Source organism: Leptonychotes weddellii, chromosome X (genome assembly GCF_054177405.1).
Source record: "Leptonychotes weddellii isolate Sample4059 chromosome X, ASM5417740v2, whole genome shotgun sequence".
In the NCBI taxonomy this organism is placed as follows: Eukaryota; Metazoa; Chordata; class Mammalia; order Carnivora; family Phocidae; genus Leptonychotes; species Leptonychotes weddellii.
This window is the reverse complement of record NC_138385.1, coordinates 56256044-56273091: the sequence shown is the minus strand read 5'-3', so window position 1 is coordinate 56273091 and position 17048 is coordinate 56256044. Positions and strand designations below refer to the sequence as shown.

The following is a 17048-nucleotide window of genomic DNA, read 5'->3' as shown; positions in this document are numbered from 1 at the left end:
CACCTTACACCAGTTAGAATGGCAAAAATGGACAAGGCAAGAAACAACAAATGTTGGAGAGGTTGCGGAGAAAGGGGAACCCTCTTACACTGTTGGTGGGAATGCAAGTTGGTACAGCCACTTTGGAAAACAGTGTGGAGGTGCCTTAAAAACTTAAAAATAGAGCTACCCTATGACCCAGCAATTGCACTCCTGGGTATTTACCCCAAAGCCACAGATGTAGTGAAAAGAAGGGCCATATGCACCCCAGTGTTCATAACAGCAAGGCCCGCAATAGCCAAACTGTGGAAAGAGCTGATATGCCCTTCAACAGATGAATGGATAAAGAAGATGTGGTTCATATATACAATGGAATATTAGTCAGCCATCAGAAAAGATGAATACCCAACTTTTACATCAGTATGGATGGGACTGGAGGAGATTATGCTAAGTGAAAGAAGTCAAGCAGAGAAAGTCAATTATCATATGGTTTCACTTACTTGTGGAACATAAGGAATAGCATGGAGGACGTTAGGAGAAGGAAGTGAAAAATGAAGGGGGGAAATCGGAGGGAGAGATGAACCATGAGAGACTATGGACTCTGAGAAACAAACTGAGGGTTTTAGAGGGGAGGGCGGTGGGGGGATTGGTTAGCCCGGTGATGGGTATTAAGGAGGGCACGTACTGCATGGAGCACTGAGTGTTATACAAAAACAATGGATCATGGATCACCCCATCAAAAACCAATGGTATATTGTATGGTGACTAACATAACATAATAAAATTTTTAAAAATAAATAAATAAAGTTTAAAAAAAAAGTTAAAAATAGAACTACCCTATGATCCAGCAATTGTACTGCTAGGTATTTATCCAAAGGACACAGTGATTCGAAGGGGCACATTCACCCCAATGTTTATAGCAGCAATGTCCACAATAGCCAAAATATGGAAAGAGCCCAGATGTCCATAGACAGATGAATGGATAACATGTATATGTATATATATGTATACACACACATACACAATGGACTATTACTCAGCCATCGAAAAGAATTAAATTTTGCCATTTGCAACAATGTGGATGGAACTGAAGGGTATTATGCTGAGTGAAATAAGTCAATCAGAGAAAGACAATTAACTATATGGTTTCACTCGTGTAATTTAAGAAACAAAACAGATGAAAATAGGGGAAGAAAAGGAAAAATAAGATGAAAACAGGGGGAAGCATATCATAAGAGACTACAGGAAACAAACTGAGGGTTTCTGGAGGGGAGGTGGTGGGTGGGGGGATGGGGTAATTGGGTGATGGGCATTAAGGAGGGCAATGAAGTAACGAGCACCGGGTGTTGTATGCAACTGATGAATCACTAAATTTTACCTCAGAAATTAATAATACAATGTATATTAGTTAAATTGAATTTAAATAAATTTTTTAAAATTACCTTTATCCAAGACATGGAAGCAACCTAAGTACCCATCAATAGACAAATGGTTAAGGAAGATGTGGAATTATGTTTACAATGGAATATTGTGCAGCAATAAAAATGATGAGATCTTGCTATTTGTGACAACATGGATGGACCTAGAGGGTATTATGCAAGTGAAATAAGTCAAACTAAGACAAATACCGTTTGAATTCAGTCATGTGGAATCTAAAAAAAAAAAAAAAAGTGAATAAACAAGCAGAACCAGACCTATAGAGAACAAACTGATGGTGGCCATAGGGTGGGGGGAAGGAGGATGGGCAAAATAGGTTAAAGGAAATGGGAGATACAGGTTTCATTATGGAATGAGTATATCAGAGGAGTAGAGAAGTTAATAATATTGTTACAGCATTGTATGGTGATAGATGGTAGCTACACTTGTGGTGAGCATAACATAATGTATAGAGGTTGAATCACTATGTTGTACACCTGAAACTAATGTTAACATTGTGGGTCAACTATATTCATATTATTTTTTTTTAAAGATCACCTTTATTAAGTCAAGGGAAGCAATATAGTTAAGAGATTAAAGGTATGGGACCTGTTCATAGGTTTCCCCATTTACCATTTAACTGTCATGATGCTCCATCATTTGGCATAATTCCTAAGAATGGTCTCAAGTTCCTTCAACTGGTATTCCTGGCCCCCTTCATCTTTTTTTTTTAAAGTATGGTGACTAACATAATAAAATAAAATTTAAAAAAAATAAATTTGCACCGTTAACTATCAATTTTTATGCCTAATCATTGTGAACAGAATGGCTGGCTCAATTTTAGACCCAACTTAAATTATAAAATTTTCAATTTGAAATGGTAGAAGGTTGGCGATGTCTACTAGTCCCAGTAACATTATCTGAGGAAATAATCCCAGAAATAACTGAGGAAAACGTCTCATAACCAAGGGTAATAAAAGAGTAACTGGACAGGAGGCACAAGTTAATCTGTGGGTGTGACTTTGGCCTAGAACAAAACATGACTAGGAGCACAGTGATCACCTCATCCTTATCCCATAGAAAATACAAAAACTGGAAAATACTACCATATGCTTTGACATTTTCTAAATATTCCTGCTGCCCCTTTAAAACTGCCATATCCGACCTTTCCTCATTAAGCGGAAGACATGGTGCTTTTCACTTCCTCTCCATAAGAGGACTGTAACAGAATTTTGAGCACCGATGGTATCACAAACCCAGGAGTAAGCAGAGCAAAATGACAAGGAGACTGGTAAGTCAGCCCATGAGGGAATCAGAGCTGCCAATGGAGTCAGAGTCTCATTAGACAGCCAAAAATAACCTCAGCAAGAACTCTTTCTTAACCTCTCCACTTTTCCCCCACCAACTTATCCCTGTCCCACACACCTAGCCTTGCAGGGAAATGAAAACAAACAGCAAGGACTACCTAGGTCCATTCCCTTCCAGAAGCAACACACCATGATATGGGTCAATTTTATCACCTGACACCCTACTCATTTATAACATGGTTATTATAATGAGTTCTCCAGGCATCAGTATTATAAGCACATGTACTTAAGTCACTTACCCCATAATGACTTAAGACTTTCTTCAAAGACAGTATGTCACTTTGTCAAAAAGGAGTATAAACTCTTGCCTATAAGCACTATAAGGAGTCATATGCCTATGAAGTCACCAATCTAATATTTGGGTATTTAGCCATTCAGAATTCTAGGAACACCAAAGATCCATTCCCCTAGTCAGGATTCTTTAATTATAGTCATTTCCTACCTGAAAATATCTTACTTCCCACCTCCTTCAAAAAGTTTCGTTATGCCTTACTCCTCTACCACCCCCATACCTCAATAGTTTTTTGCTTCTTTTTTTCTATTGGGTTTGTACTTCTCAGTATCCCTGGCCAAAACAACTGAAGGAATAAAGAAATGAGACCTCAAACCATTTATCCATGGTGGGTGATTAAGGTAGTTAAAAAAAAAAAAGAGAGAGGGAGAGATTACTAGTGTACCTAGGAACACTGAGGTAGAACTTATCACATCAAAATACAAAACTTTCAAAACAGTACATTTTATTTGACATTAGACAACATTCCCCAATTTTTCTCAGTTGTGACATGTAGATGGCTTTAGATTGTTTTTGTGGTCACCCATGCTGAGCAAGATTTTTCAATCTTCAAAACACTCAAAGCTAAAAAATTCTGCATTTCACATCAGTTCACAAGTCCAAGTGTATCTTCCCATTTATTGGAGCATTTGACATAGATTCCTTTTTAGGTAGAAAGGTAGAGACGAAGCCATTTTCTTTAAAAACGGATTTGTCCACAATTTCATTTATGCCATAAAAATCAGATGGCAGCATGTTCTTATTCTTATCAGTAGCAGTAGTCTTAAGATGCCAGAAACTGTGAAAGGAAGGCTTTTAGTTACTTTCTCCTTTCCAATTTCCAGTAATGTAATCCCCGACCCCAACCTGAAAATAAGAGTGTTACAGAATCCAGCTGATACCACATATTAAAAGCCAAACATTAGTATTTAGTTGATAAACATTTAGTCCAAAATTGTTTCTCAAAAACTACTGTGTCTTCATCTCAACAATGGCCAGTTATTGGAATTGCATTAAACTAAAAAAAGCAATCCCCTAGTTTGATTTGGAGGTAGTAATGTTCTTAAAACCAATCCAAAACACAAGCAGGCTGCCCTTAAAACTGGTTTGACCTTCTCTTTCACTCTTCCTCCTAATCCCACCCTCTGTGAGTGATTTAAAAATAGAAAAGGTCAAAGCCCAGTTGGGCGCTAGATTGAGGATTTTTTTATTGTTTACCTCCAGTTTTTGCCAATTACTTCCAATTTCTATTATTTTATAATTTTAAACATGGTAAAATTAAGCTATTTTTATTCACTGACATAATTCCACTATAAGAGATCCTTTCTTGAACATGTTTTGATGGTGAGATTTCTAAAGATTAAGTTGCAAAGCTGTTGCAAAAGAGAAATTATGTCTCTCCCATTATGTTATGTACCATCTGAAGATTGTTCTTAAAAGAGATTTAGGCAGTGTATATTTGTCAGAATGTAAAATGTAAAGAACTAAAAGCAAATAAAACTGATAAATGTGTTTCAAAACCAACTGTGGCTTGAGTATGAGTGTTTCCCCAAGGCTGGTACCAATGAGACTGGGGTTTGGGAATTAGTTGTTTCTCATCCCTCCTTCTGCCTAGCAGTGGTCACAGCCATTTTTTCTGAGGGATGGGCCAAGAAAAATAAAGTAATTCTACTATAAGGACAGTTCCTCACACTTAAAGAGCTAGCTCAATAGAAAACCCTGCTTACTGTAGTGGCCAGAGTGGTAGAAGAAACACAGAACAGGAATTAAAACCTACAACATTATTAAGGGACTAAGCCATGCCCCTAATCAGAAAACAGGCCAAAAGCAAAGTTTTAAAAGTTCTATAGGAAAGCATTCATTTTTTCGTGTCTCTGAGGAGAACTGGGAACATAGCAAAAAACCTTATACATAAAAGGCACTCAAACATACTTGTAGAATGCATAAATGAAGAAATGAACAGTAACCTCTTATATCCTAGTCTCCAAGCTAATAAAAAATCAGTTTCTTTCAGTCATGATCTTTTTTGTTTTCTGTCTAGCAACAGAATACCTTTAAATAGACACTTCCATTTAAGGAAGAATTTCATTCCATTTTTTGTGTTGTTTTGTTTTATTGCATCTCCAAGATAAACTAAGTGCATTTTATACCAGATCTGTTCCAATTTAACATCACCTTCAGTATTAGTATGAATTAATAGAAAGCCCTCTCTTATTCCCACTCTACAAAACATGCCAAAGAGAAGGTGGTCACTTGTTCTTAGTGTCTTAATATCCTAGCTGCTCAATAACATTTATTCAAGTAATAAAAGAACTGCAGTCTCTTATTAAATTTGTTCTTGTGTTTCCACCATAGACTATTGAGATTAAATTACATTTTGGTCTAGGACTTTTATTTCTTAATTCTCAGCATCTGAGAACAGTACTTTATTCAGGGTAAATAAATTTTTACAAAATATGGAAAATGTAGGGAAAAAAATCTGCTCAAGTGGCTTCCTGACTCTAAGCCAGGTCAATGAGCAAATATTTTTAAAACCAGTTATTTCATCTTAATTCTCATCTTAAATCATTCATCTATAATAAAAACAGAGTATTAAAGTAACGAATAAAAGGACAAGTCCTAAGCGCCCTTGTATCAGTCTTCGGGCTTCAAACTAGGTCAATGAGCAAGTGACATTGAGACTTTCTAGAACTAGAAATAATGTCTTCATTTAATATTAAAAGAACCATGCCTTATTTTTCTATTTTTTTAATCTCCAAGGCATGTCAATGTGCATTTTCTGGACCAGACCCACTTAACTAATTTTTCTAGCATAATACGTTCCGGAGAACAGGCACTCAAATATTTGCTCAAAACTCAGTATTTTCTTATCTTCATCCATAATCTGTATTCTAATGCCCTTTAGACTTGGCCCATTTCACTTCTCTTAGGACCTAGAACGAGGTCTTTCATCTCAAATGAATCTAAAAACAAAGCCATTTGCTTTTTACTCCTGAGTCATTTATTTTTACTCCTTTAATGACTCAAGCCAGACCAGGGTGGATTGAATTCACTTCCACCTTCAGCATTCAGCATTTTAAAGACTGAGAGAACTGTAACACCTTGCTTTTTAAAAATATTTCCCATCTCTTCAGCCAGGCCAGGGAGCAAGTACACCTCTGATTCAGATTTTATCTTTCCACAGAGGTCAGCATTTAGCATACTGCCTGGCACAATTCCATTTTCCCCATGTTTTTATTAAATAAGCTTTGCAGTGCTTAAGTAACTTTTAGTCTGGATCTCCCACCTATTTGCTTATTTCCTCCAATGAACACCCCATAAGGATAAAATCATTTTCGTATCGTAGGGCATGGACAGTTCTGAGCCTCATAGAAAGTAACCAGTAATCATTCATTAAGCCAAATTATTTCCTTATATCTGTATAGAACAGTAGGCTCTGTAAATTTGCACATCTCTGATAACGAATTTTTGCATCCCCACTTGCTATCTCTGGGGATAAAAGAGAGTAAATAATCAATGTTCACTCAGCAGATATTGTTTTGGCAGTATAAAACTTATAAATTGATTTTATACATTATCTGCTGCTACCCAGGACACAATAAAGATGGTCTAATTTCACATCGCCAATGACTTATGAGATTGGCACATAATAGACAATTATTATCCAGTTTTATATTTATCAGATATTTAATCCTTTATATATTACATTCAGAGTGTTCAAGAGGTAATTTTTCCTCAAAAATTTTTCAACTTTTTTCATAGTATAATGATGACTGCAATATAATTTTATAAGCCTAGTACTCAGCACCAAATTAGAAAATAAGTAGTTAAACTTATAAGGTGCTTTAGAGTTTCCAAAATACTACACATGTATTGCCTTATTCTCAGCTGTAAGCACAATGAAATGATAAGTCTATCTCTTTAGTGCCTATAATAGTGAGTTTACCTAGTGAGCAACTGATGATATTCATTCATTCAACAAGTATTTAAACCCTCAGTTTGTATAACTGTTTATACTACCTTCATCATAGTCAAGCACACAATGAGAATTTTGTACAGAAAATGCCTATCTCACAGAAAGTTTTATTCACACAGAAAATAGATAATGTCCTATATTTATAGAGCACTTTAGAAAGTGCAAGGGCGATCTCAATCATTACATTTTCCCGTCACCTGGTAAAATACACTGATCATTTAATTTGACATGACCAGTAAAGTCTTGATTAAAACAAGCAATATCTAATTCCTTATATCTAAATAGTCTCGGACATAAACCTCCCTCTTATTACATGGGAGCATTATTTTAGATTTCACAGTACCCAAACAGTACCGGGCCCATAAAAGGAAATTAATATTCATCCATTCATAAACATGTAACCCACTGGCTTTTATATAGTGCTTTAGTATATAAAGCACTTTAACATGCACCTCATACTCTGAAATTTTTAATTCCATAATGAGAACACTTCTTTTCCCTTTGACATCTGTAGCACCTACCATGGTATCCGGCACATTTTAAGGGCTCACAATAGTTTAATACCCTGTGCTTGCAGTATATTTTATGGTTTCAAAGCAGTTTCCATGTGTTTGCTTCTCTGCTACCTGGAATACTGTATTTTTACCTAAAAATTACCAGAGCAGCAGAAACACGATAGCCACAAATATAGGAGTTATTCATTTTTCAAACAATTCCTAGTATCTGCATAGTATTATATAGTTTTGACAAAGTACTTTATTCAGGCTTCTTTTAGAATATAGATACTATGTAATCAATATTCATTCATCAACTCTGAAACTCATAAATCTTTAAGTGCTTTATAGTTTACAAAGCACATTCACATATTTTTCTTCAAGTCACCTGGATGTGATCATAAATAAATATTGCATCCTTAGTACACAGGGACAGGCATACAGAAATATTATTATTCAGCACATAGTCCCTGGTATTTACATCAGGGGTGATAAAAACTATGGCCCCCAGACTAAATCTACTTGGTTCACCAGCTAAGAATAGTTTTTCCTTTTTAAAGGGTTATAAAGGAAAAAAATGTGTCAGAGACCATATGGCCCACAAAACCTAAAATATTTACCATCTGACCCTTTATGGAAAGTGTGTGATGACTCCTGATTTACATAATGCTTCACAACTGACAGTGCACTTTAAATGTTAGCTGTGCATGGCTGCCAATATACTATTAATGAGAATGCCTTGTTTTTTCTGTGCTTTACAGTGCTTTCACATATATTCTCAGTTATTTAAATTATCTGCCCTCGTGGTAAGGGGGGAAAAATCAAGGAAAGGATTAAACCTGCTAATATTCCCAAGTTCTCTCACCTTTAAGCCTAGAGGTGGGTATTAAACCCAGGAGCAGTGCTAGCACAATCTACCAAATTATTAGGCCACTACTATAAGCAGGGAGTTCAAACTGTCTCTTTGGAGCCTCACTCCATCCCAGGCCCAATCATTCATTTTGTAACCATTACTAGGAATCCCAAACCCCAAGAATCCTGCTCACCCAAGCTCAAAGAAGAAAGGTGTTGCAGGCTGGTGCTTCTCAACAGGATGGCACATCTGGGTATTTCTTGTCTAATTCTTCTCATTGGCCTGGAACATCTCTTCACATTTCCTCTAGATAGCCTGGCACTTTTTTTCCCCCAACAGCCTGATGCTTGCCTTTGCTCATCAGGCTAGAGCTTCTAAGGAAAAGGGAGGACTGAAATACAATGTTACCTATATGTGTCTCTCAAGGAGCAGAGGTGAAGAGAAATGGAAATTTAAAAAATAAACAATAAATGGCTCAAAACTGTGATAAAATTTGGCTTAAGACTGGCCCAAGCATAATATTGCCAATCTAAAGATACGTTTCCTAAGGTAAGAGCAACATCAAAAAGGGCTCCTCAAAAGAAGTGGGCTTAAATGAAAACATAAGAACTGGAAAGGGAGAACTGAAAATGTCAAGGGGTAGGGAGGGCAGCAATAGAAAGAAGCTAGGGTTTAGTGTTTTCATCTTGGGATTTCCTTTGGTCTTGGGGCTTCTATTCTTCCCAGATTCTGTGTCATGGGCTTCCAGCTTCCCACCTAATTTAGCCTTGAGACATCTTTCTCTCTTCGGCCTTCTGTCCATTTAGACAGGCAGGAGTCCTGGGTCTTTATGTGTGTCTGGGGCCTTCCATCCTGGATCTTAGGTTTTTATCTCAAGTCTTAGACCTTGTGTCTTAGGTCTCAAGCCTTCCATGGGTCCCCACACTTAGGCCTACAGTCTCCCACTCTGGGTCTTTGGACTTCTAACTCAAGATTTGAACTTTCCATCCAACTCAGTCAGGTCTTCTCTCCAACAAGAGCCACCTTTTTACATCATAGCTGTCAGGGCTTTGTTGGTCTCAAGCCTGAGGATTCCATCTATCTTGAAACACAGGTTTTCCATGTTTGTCCTCAGGTCTCAAGTCTCAAACCATTGGGCCTTCTATCCATTCTGGGTCTTCCACCTTCTGTCCATCATAGGTCTTAGATCATCTCACAAGGTGTCCTGGCATAACGAACAGCTCTGCATGATTTTGATAGCTGGCACTCTGTACCTATTGGGAAGGGGTTAGGAAACCCCTTTGTTACAAACACACACACATGACCACACAGATGCACAAAAATATGCAAGGAGAGAGGACTGCATAAAGTCAAAGAGGGGGGAACACAGACACATATAGAGACTGAAATACTCAAAGGTAAGCAGAAGGGGAAAAGCAGAGAAGAAACAAGAGAACAGAGATGAATGCTGAAATGGTAAATCACAAAGAACAGAGATGAATGCTGAAATAGTAAATCACAAAGAACAGAGATGAATGCTGAAATGAAAAATCACAAAGAACAGAGATGAATGCTGAAATGGAAAATCACAAAGAACAAAGAGACACTTAGCAGGGGGAAAAAAGACAGAAAATGGCCAAGAGAGGCAGAACAAATATATAGAAAAGAGAAATGTGAGACAATGAGTAGAAAAAGCAGAAGGGAAGCCAGAATGAGAAAAAGGTGAAACGTCAAACCAACAACAAGGGGAAGGGAAGATGAACAATCAAGAGTTCACAACAGTAAAAGAAGAGAGGTATAGGCAGAACAAGAAATGAACAAAAAGCACACAGCATGTGACTCAGAGACAAAAAGGGAAGAACAGTGAAAGAAGAGCCAGTTCTAGGAGAGTAAAGAGAATCAGTAACAACAACAACAAAAAAACTAGAGAGAGACATCTAAGACAAGGCACAGACCACTCTTAGGAACAAAAAACAAAATGAGACAAAGATACAGAGAAGAAACTAGCAAGAGAATCATGGGATGGCTAAGACACACTTTAGACAGAGAAAGACAACCAAAGAGATTCAAGAAAGAAATAGACAAGCAAAGACATACACACTTATGAGTGAAAGAGATAAGCAAAGGCAGACATTCAGAGGAAGAGGATAAGTAAAGACAAGATACAGTACGGGGCACAAAAGGCATATGAGAAGCATCACAAAAAGAAGACAACAAAAGAAAAACAAAAAGTACATTAATAATTACAATTAGCTATTATTAGTACCAATACTATGTATATTACTAACAATAATAATTATAATAACAGCCACCAACTTAGATGTTTCTTATTTATAAACTCTTACCTTACAAATTTCTTACATAGAACCAAAATATGCCAACTCTGCCGGCCATTAGATGGCATTTGTGGTCACTTGTATTGTGCCAAATGAACTTATAAAACTTCTTGGGTTACCTTTTACTTACCATGGGCCAAACACTGTACTGAACACTTTACATACATGATTTCACTTAACTGTCACCTACAAGTCTAACCAAAAACTCTAAATTAACAAAGGCCATACACCTAATGAGTGGCAGAAGATTTAAACACAGAATGTGTACTTTTAATATTCTGCTTCAACTGTTTACAAGGATTTCCAAAAGAGCCAAACAAGATGCCACACATGTATGAATATTATAATAAAGGGCCCTTAGAGAGCATCTAGTCAATCACCTCACTTTATATCTTCGTTTTTCTCCATCCTTTAAAAAACTAACTTCATTTTCACATGCTTCACAACTATAATGGCAGCTTCATGGACTGGGCTTCCTTTAACACTAAATCTTAACTGCAGATAGTTTCTTTCACAAGAGGAGGTGAGAAAGAGCCATTCTTTCAGGAAAAACAAAAAACAAAAAACAAAAAAACCCTCTTTTTGTTTTAGGCTTCCACAGTTTAGGCCTCTAAGAGTGGCAAAGCATTTATGCAGTGAGGACAAAGAAGAGACAAGGTGAGACTCAATTACTCGGACACAACTGGTACGCAGACTGTAATATCTTTGAATTGCTTCAGTGAACCCAGTTGGTAATACAGGTTACTGGTTATCCTCACATCTCACCTTGGCACCCCCTCCATGTTAGACCATCATGCCTCATCCCATACAAACCTACAACAAACAGCTATGAGCTCTAAAGTGAACCTCACAGGATTACAACACCAACAACTTACTTCATTCTGCTGTTCTAAAATGGTAGCATGCCAGGCATGTTGATCTTCCTTTGGTATGTTCCACTTTCTTGCACTCTGCACTGCTTTTGGGAGACAGTGATTTGGCAGATAAGAAGGGAACAATCAGGAGCTATAAAAAATGAGAGGGAAACCATGTAAATGCCATATAAAAGTATTCACTGAGTACTGTGCAAGAGTTATGGGAAGATCCAAATTAATGAGCTATAGAAAACTATCTCTACAAAGCTTAGAAACATAAAGTTGAAGCCTTTAAGTCCTTAGATAAAACTAATACAAGTTCTTTGTTCAAAAAAACAGGAAACTATGGCAATCATAGGAAAATGTCTTGCCTAATAACACTTAGTGAGTCACTGGAAACACCATCAATCACAGTCTTAGTCTTTTGGTTGAATAATCTGTATAAAATCTGTATAATTAGGGTTTACTACTTACTGAATGGTTACCTCCATCTCCCAACCTGCACCCCCCAATCAGCTTCTCTTATCACCAACACAGAGTATGCAAGGTCCTGGTTCTTACCTGACAACAGAAACTTTGTGCCATTTCTGGTCAGGTTCCATTAATCAGCAAGTATACAATTCCTATTTATCTTCTCAAACAGCTTGTTTTGTGTTTTATCCCAAAGACATCCTAAGCCATCTTGAAGTATGTAAATGATTGTCAAAATTCCCCAACAGGGCCTCAAGAAAGACTCTGGGGACCAGAGGGTCCAAAATGGTGATCTGCCCATGATCAAGGTTACAGATGTGGCACTTGTTGCCCATGTTCTCCTAAAAGAAAGAATAATTTAGCTGTAAGTTTCTACCACACACTAGTCCCACCCTAAATATCCTAACTCACGCAGCCTGCTACTCTCTTCACATCATTTTCACCCATTTCACACACAGTTAGTTAGGAAGCTATTTTTACCAAACCAGACACAGTCGATAATGATGGAAACAATCTCAGTGGAAAGCTATGTGCAGCATAAAACAAGGTCAGAATTAATAGCTATTAGTTATGCTTTTAGAGACAACTTACCCACCTCTGATGGGTGGTGGTTGTTTTGAGACTTCATCTTCCTCCCTGGGCCCAGGGAAGAATCTTGGTAGAACCTCCTGGCCTAGGGTTGTTGCCCAGTGGTAGTGAGCTTTTCCCCTGGAGGATCCTCATGCCCCATCTCCACCTAGGGATCGTCAAAGGGAACGGGTCACTAACACTATAGAGCAACAAGCCTATTCTTCTGAGGAAGATCTGGAGAAGAGATCAAAGAAAAGTAAGTTACTGAAATGCAGAACACTGGGAAAGTCTGCCCCAATTAGCAACTAGTAGTTAAATTAAACAATGTCTACCCTTTGCTTCAGATGGATTGAGGGGTGAAGATTTAGTGCTCTATATCCTCGCTACGAGCCTAGCAACACATAAATTCTTCTGTTTATTCCAGCTCCATTCCTTGCACCTCCCCTCATCTCCAGGAGCAATTTAGAGCTGATTACCAAATTCCCATACTGTGCTTTATTCTTCAGTCTCCACTGATGAGCATTTCCCTAGAGGGTATTATTAATACCCTGGTATTCTCATCATAAAATAGTGGAGTTCAAGAAATTAAGGAGTTGAAAATAGTAGAAATAAAGTTTTCTCAACCAAGTGAGCCAATCAAGTCACTTAGAAAAGCTCCCATGTGATCTGACCCTATGGGTTAAGAATTCTTCTTCACATTGCCTCAGGCTTCTTTTATAAAGCAGTATTTTAAGAACTGAGTGATCTACCTCAATCAGAGGGCCTCTCATTCTATTTTATTTTTATAGCATTCCCCTCTTTTAAAACTTGTATGTCAAGCAGTAAGTTGCTGGAGCATTGCCAAGGTAAACAAAACTGTTTTCTACTCAATCCACATGGTACATTTCTTGAACTCTTATGTAAATGGGGCACCACCAGAGTCCCAGGATATTCAGAGAAGTCAAGAATGGTTACAGGCATATAAAACACCAGTTATTATAACAGTTAAGCAAATCTATGCAAAAGGAAAAAAGATACAGAAAGCTAGGAAACCAATAAATAGCTTACACAGACCCTTGGGTCTTTGTTTTTCCACCTTTCAACAATTTTATGATTCTTCAAATTAAAAAACCCTCAAGTTTTGTTTTTGTTTTTTTGAAAGCGAGCAAGGAGGGAGGTTGGGGGGGGCGGGAAGGGACAGAGGGAGAGGAGAGAGACAATCTTTAGCAAGCTCCATGCCCAGTGTGGAACCCAACACAGGTTTCGATCATTCTCACAACCCTGAGATCATGATCTGAGCCAAAACCAAGAGTCAGAGGCTTAACCAACTGAGCCACCCAGGTACCCCAACCCTCAACTTTTTAAAACAAGAAAATGACAGTGACAATAGAATTGGGCCTGCCAAATCAGGGCTTTGACACATATTGAGTTGGTACTTTGCATCAACAAATCCACAACACTTAACTACCAGTCTGCTAAAGGAAGGTGGAAATAATTTCAAGGGCTGCTAATCAGATATAGGTTTGTTTGATCTTTCCTGCTAAGTAGCTTTGAGATGTGAATGGAAGTAATTTATTGTTTTGCATCTCTCATTCTTTGTTTATGAAATGGGGATCAAGTATGCTTGTCCTTACAGACCTCACTGGAGCCTAACTCAGAGGGATAAATGAAATGATAGGCCAAACTCATCTGTAATGTTAAAATATATATGTATATGCAAAAAAAAAACCACTGTAGGAATTGATAAAAACTGGCTCATTTTCTGTTTTAAAAAGTAGAGCAGCAGGAAGTTAAAGTCTATAAAGCCAAAGACAGAATTCCCACAACGATGAGCTCCCCAAACTACCTTTTTTCCCCCAGGTGGCTTGATAGCCATCATTTTAAATATTTGGAGCTTATCCAGATTCTCAAAAAGAAAGATCTGCTGAATGTGAAGCTGCTTACACCTACTTGCAGTCCTCAGGTTTCACATGCTCTGAATGTCCTTGAGAAGAAAGACAGGGCTCAGGAGGTTACCAGAACTGCTGAGAAACCTTCAAAAACAAACAAACAAACAAAAACTAGGACGCATTAACCTGAAGTATTAGATATAGGCATGTCCTGTCTCTCCTCTTTAGCCTATCTGGTCTCCCTAAGGTCTTATAAGAGCAAGGACTGGCAGTATCACAGAAGGATTAGGCAAGTGCAGAAAAATAAAAGAAAACCATGGGTCAAACCCATATTTTTATATGGGTTTATATACCCACCTTAAGGGCTAACCAAATTTGTGGCCTCAGGGTCATCCTTTTGCTGAAAATATAAGATACAAGGTAGCAGACCAACTGCTACGACTACCTTAAAGTACAACTGCCTTGATCTTTTTTACTAATTCACTAGTCACCTTTACAATAGGATAGGAGCTCACTGAAGCAGGTCTAAGCCAGGTTTGCAATCCTGAAAGCACTTTGTATGGTGTGGAAAGCAGCAGGTATGGTTTCCAGATTCCTGATCAGGAATTCCCTTATTATAAGGACCTTTATATCAATATCAAACAAGTTCTAACAGTAGTGTATGAAAGGTCAGTTATTCAACTCTACTCTCTAGATAAGATGTCCAGTGAAACTAGTGTTCTATGATGTTCTCAATATGAGCAGAACAGGCTTCAAAATCTCTTGGCAACATCCTTCCCCATCTTTATCTTATTTAAGATTAGATACTTTATCTCCAAATATGGACTTCCAAGTTAAACATGGCAGTTCATACATATTTATACATATTTATTCTGCTCCTTCCTGAAATCCCATTAATGACAGTAAATGGACACTCCATGTACAAGCAAATTTACCCAAAGAATTTTTAAATTAATGGATTGAAGTACAAATTCATTTATACACACCCTAGTTAAGATACCTAAAAGGAAATGACTATTCCAGTCTCCCCAGATCTTCTGAGCTGCTCTGAACCATATTTACTGAGTATGGCTGCTTTAGTTCAAAGCCTTCTAGTTTTGTTTGTTGTTATAGTGATGAAATATTCAAGGAGATTCCCTCTCCCTTAAAGGGAAACTAAGGCCAGAGAAAGTGGTCACATTTTGGAACTGGCACAGAACCATATATTAGGGTTCCATATTCATTGACAAGAATTTTGAGATTCCTGATTTGTCATCTCATAGTTCAACAAAATGTCAAAATACTTTAGACATAAAAACCAAGTGGCATACCTGACCATCTGGTTCAAGTACTCTAACACTAGCCAAGTCACAGAAGCATCACAGCTAAAAAAGGGTATTAATGATCATGTAATCAGACATTTTCATTCTTTACATAAAGAAACTGGAAGCCCTGAAGATGAGACTCCATCAGTGTTATACAACTAGTAAGTAGGTGGCTAAGTGGTACTTAAATCCATGTCGTCTCTCAATTCAGGTTTTTTGCCTCTGGGATATGGGCAAGGACACTCAGAGGTATAGGAGGTTTCTATAAAATTTTTTAACATTTTTATATTTCACCATGAAAACAGTCTAGATCATCTAGATGACTACCTTATAATGGAGAATTCCAGTGCCAGATTGGTGGCAAGTGGTACTATTTTTGTTGCCTAGAGCTTAAAGAACAGAAGAAACCAATATATAAATGAGGTTTGTGCCAAATGAAAAAAAAATAGCATTGGTATGTGCTATAACAAGATCTTGCTGCAGCTTGAAAAGGATAATTTGGTTAAGGGCATTAACAAAGCACATGAAAGAGGAGACATGCCATGCTACAAAGAAGCAATGTGGTAATAGTACCATTTACCCATTTTAGTAGCCATTTATTTACTATTATTTTGCACATTTGCTGTGTTTTACAGTTGTACTATAGACCTAAGCAGAAAGACTTTCTTCTTATTTTGTTCATACCCTTAGCTTAAAAATTATTTCCATGAACTCAAAGGGACGTAAGAACTTTTTTAAGGAAAAGCTTAATCAAAATTACAAAAAAAATGTTTACTCAAATTACAGCAAAATGGTAATTGTAGAATCTAAGAGAGGAGCATGTTGGTGTTCACTGAACAAATTTTTCAACTTTTCTGAAGATGTTCATAATAAATTTTGGAGGGAAAAAAGGAAAACTTTGAGACAACAGCTCCCTACTGTCAAACTTGTTATACAGATTTCAGAAAGTATCTCAAATATTTGACATAAAATATTAAAATTATGCCCAATATAAATTTGTATTATTTTGTTACTACTCTATATGCAATACCTGTAACATTAATCAGAACACTTTAAAATTAGCATATATTAGCTTGAATAAAATCAAATAAAATTAAACTGTTGAAAATCGCAATTGGATTACATATTGCCAAGAAATAAATCTACTCTTTGAGTGATATAGGTACTTTGGACAACTAGCTGGAGATCACTAAATGGATTCTCCCTACCTCACATAGGAACACGTCTTTCTCCTTCCTCCCACCTCCAGTGTTCTCAAGATACTGTAATTATCAGAAAAAAAAAACTGAGAAAATAAATGCATAACCAAG

At 37.2% G+C, this 17048-nt stretch overlaps 1 long non-coding RNA gene across 7 annotated transcripts in view; it reads right to left on the bottom strand.

The window, feature by feature from the left end:
- Nucleotides 1–3477: 3477 nt before the first annotated feature.
- LOC115941092 (uncharacterized) overlaps nucleotides 3478–17048 on the bottom strand; it is a 34168-nt gene continuing 20597 nt past the window's right edge. For 2 of the 7 annotated variants that reach the window (XR_014141294.1, XR_004075839.2), the window contains exons 3-6: nucleotides 12588–12800; nucleotides 12087–12337; nucleotides 11547–11676; nucleotides 3478–10435 (exon numbers count right to left, since the gene is read on the bottom strand). This is a non-coding gene — a long non-coding RNA (uncharacterized LOC115941092). Of the gene's footprint in view, nucleotides 10436–11546; nucleotides 11677–12086; nucleotides 12338–12587; nucleotides 12801–14495; nucleotides 14579–16946; nucleotides 17001–17048 lie in introns of all 7 variants that reach the window. The other 5 variants (XR_014141296.1, XR_004075837.2, XR_014141295.1 and 2 more) reach the window with 5 other exon arrangements.